We start from the raw sequence: 3,871 nt of genomic DNA, 5'->3' as shown, positions 1-3,871 counted from the left end.
CAGTAATTATTCTCCCTTTGCCTGAAGGTTTATTGCTAACATTAATGTCACATACTAACAGTAGGGGAGTGACAGAATCGATTCTGAATCTTCTCAATTTAGTTGTTTTATATTGGATTATGAACCAGTTAAGTTATTAAAACTTAAGTGAACTGTAACATCTCTCTGTTATATCCAGGGAACATTCCAGCCACTGGGAAGTACAATGGCTGCATGCAGTATTCCTAGGCCATGACTTTACTCAGGATTTTCTCAGCAGCAGTGATGAATTAAGACATTCTTGCACCCTTTAGTTCTGCCAAAATGAGGATCAATTCCCTATTCAGCTCTTCGCATTTGGCCCCAGTGGCCCATGAGCAGTTAAGCAGAACTCACTCCTGAAGGGCCTATTCCCACCCCAGAGCAGCTGATTGCTGTGATCCTTACACCATGGACCTACAAGCTGCTGCTCTACACCTGAGAGCAAAGCAGGGTATTGAGTCCATCGGTCACCACTGCTGCGGAGAAAAGGAGGGAACAAGGTACGTGGAACTGCATCTTCATCTTGAGAGGCAAGGTGTTACATAAATGTAACATATATGTTAGGAAATTATTATGATGATAATATTTTCAAAGTGTCTACTCTAATCAAGGCCACACATCACCTACAGATTCCAGCTGTGTTCCATTTACAGAAGCTCAGGCCTTCCAAAACTCAGAAGCCACATGGGGTGTACCCTGCAGCTCAACCCACTGCTCACATCATCCTCCTGTTCCACAGCTACAGCACAGTTTTTCTACAGAATTCCCATCCTAAAGAAGCTCAGTGGTCCTTCACCAGACCTCAGGAGGGTATATACCCCTTTGCTAACACCAAGCCTGTCTGGAAGCTAATCCCAGAGCTGTAAGAGGTTTGTGCCTCTTTAAAGGACTGCCAGAGGAGCTGGTTAGAAGGTCCCTGCAGTAACACCAGGAGATCTTTACCTATTTTTATAGCATTACATCTTGTTATCAGACATTTATAAGCTTTCATGGTACTGAAGGATTTTGGATATCACATCTGTTACTGATTTAAGCTACATTGAAGTTTAGTTGTTGCCTCTAATAAGTGAAAAAAACCCCAAACCCACAATCTAAAACCAAAAAGCCAACCCCACACTGCTTTATCATTCTAGGATCCTGGTACTTGTACAAAGGCAACTGTAGCAGCAGAAGCTAATTACTATGATGCAAGGAAATAATCTCAGCTTGTACGAGTTGTTCTACTGAATGAGCAGAGTTAACACAGTAGAAGTTAGTTATATATGTAAATACTGTGTGGTAAGCTGCTTAGTAACCAAATCTATGCTTTTCAGCTGATTTAAATTTTGACATTTTCAAGATAGTATCAAATAATCTTGAAATTGGTTTTGAAATATGCTTGATCGGTTTGAAAATCGAATTAATACAGCCAGCTGTATGATAATTATATTTTGGGTAGGTTCTGCTGAATTGTAATGCTTCCATGTTGCCCAAACTGAGTTTGCTTCAGGACAACTTTCATTAATTCCTGAGAGTATAAACCGTGGTACCAGTCAGGAAGTACAACAGCCCAATACAAGGTGCTTCATAATTCAAAAATTATGTGCTGAATACTCTTGTGATTTAACTTACACATCTAAGCCCTTGGCCAAGGATTTTCAACCTTTTCAACTGGCAGGTCCCCTTAGTGGCCTGTAGTCATGCACAGAAAATTAATTTCTAACAAAACTAGACTTGCTGCTTTTAGTTACTTCCCTCAGACTCCTTGCCATTACTTCATGGACTCCTAATTTCTAAAAGCAGTACTGCAGATTAACTAATTAACTGGCTGGTAGCAAGCAAGAATAAATTAATACATGCAGTAAAGGACTGGGACTTAAGAAATAATACTTCATAATTAAAATCAACAGTGTAAATATAATTTGTTACTTGGAACACTATATTTCCTTCTTCAGACAGCAGCAATTAATAGCATAGGGTAGGATGAAAAAATACAGACAGTAATTTTAATCTGTCACTGAAAACACCACAACTCAACAGTTGATTGGGATCAAAAAGATTGGATTTAAATCAACATTACAATTGTTTGGTATTTATAAGACCAGCTACTGCCATGTTAGGGGAAAGTACAATGTCAGGAACATGGAGGTGGGTTTGCTGTAAAAACCCACACAGTGCCCAAAGCCTCAGAGCAGCAGAAGCAAAGTGTGTCAGCAGAACAAAAATATAAATATTTTTGCAGTGATGCCGTGGCCTTTCAACCAACTTTTGCAGCTATTTTTAAAGCTAACTTTGCAAGCTCTTGCTGGCTGGTGACTGGTTTTGGCTGGCTTACAGGAAGGTGGGAGTGCCCTGTCAGCAGGTGATGTGCTCTGCCTCCAGAGTCTTCCTGGAAGGGGGAATCAGGGGGACAGTGAATTGAGAAACAGGAAGAGGTTGGGAAAGGACTTAAAAGCCTCACAGTGAGCTCAGCTATTTTGTTTCCAAACCCAACATCCAAGCTTGCCTATGCACGAGTTGAGCAGTGCTTAAAAGGGAACTTATAGATGGAGTATGATTTTAAAAGTACAGGCAGAGGTCATCTTTACTGCTTCAAAGAACTGTAGTACTGCTCTGGGGAAAAAAAAATGGCCTACAGGTCTGGCACAAGTTAAGGACAAGGTGGTTAGCAGGCAGAGTCTAGAACAGAGACACAGCCCAGCCCTCAGGATTCAGTACAATATAAAATACCTGATCAATCTCCACACTGATCTGTACAGCACCTTGACCTAACTGCAGATCAGCCTGCAGCTGATGAATTCCACAGGTGAGTGAGAAGACTTGTGCACCTGGGAGCAACCAGGCAGAGCAGCATCCCACCTGGGGACTCTCAACAAACAGGTACAGGCACGACCACACCTACAAACTGAATATGGGGACTGCCAGGTTCCAGACATGGTATATTTCAGAAAGTCACGGCCCACCACCATGATTCCATCCAAAGGGAAGGTGCCATCCCTTGTTGGAAGTCACAGCAAGACTCAATTTAAACTCACTCCACAGGGAGGTTGGTGGAATGCAACGTTTGTGCACTTGAGGAGAAGCTTCATTTGCAAAGACAATACAGGCAATAGCAGAAGGGGTTAGTTTAAGCTCCTGATGACAGCAGAACACCAGAGATGGGGCACTCACCAGAGGGTCAGTGGAAAAGCAGTGCTTGCCAGAGATGACCACGGGGATGCAGTCCAGTTAGAGCCAGTGGAGTGAGTCTGCACAGTGGATTCTGGAAAAATAATTCAGGTAGAACTTAGTCTCTTGTGAAAACTGTTCAGTAACAACAGAGTGCTGCTTACAAAACTTATTTCAAATCCTTTTGTGTTTGTTTGGAACAGCCTGCTTCCACAGGTGCTGTGTTTAAGTTAGGTTTGTACATGTGAAGGTGGGGTAGGAAGGACCTACATGCCACAAGGACTTGAATGAACAGTACAGAACCGGGTAGGATATAAAAGCAAAGGGTGGAGGATGGCAACATAACCAATGACATTTTCTTGAAAGGAATGTCTGATTGATAGGAATTCCACGTAAAGACGTCTACAAACACTAGCAACTAACCAGCCCCGTATCTGAGCTGACGTGAAGGTGGGGTAGGAAGGACCTACATGCCACAAGGACTTGAATGAACAGTACAGAACCGGGTAGGATATAAAAGCAAAGGGTGGAGGATGGCAACATAACCAATGACATTTTCTTGAAAGGAATGTCTGATTGATAGGAATTCCACGTAAAGACGTCTACAAACACTAGCAACTAACCAGCCCCGTATCTGAGCTGACCAGGCTGAACTGCTGCTTGCAGGGCCACGAAGTGCAACCAGCACCAGCACCCGGCACCT

The sequence above is a fragment of the Chaetura pelagica genome, unplaced genomic scaffold (assembly GCF_000747805.2).
Source record: "Chaetura pelagica isolate M959 unplaced genomic scaffold, ChaPel_1.0 scaffold829, whole genome shotgun sequence".
Lineage (NCBI taxonomy): Eukaryota > Metazoa > Chordata > Aves > Apodiformes > Apodidae > Chaetura > Chaetura pelagica.
Note: the sequence above shows the minus strand (reverse complement) of the source record.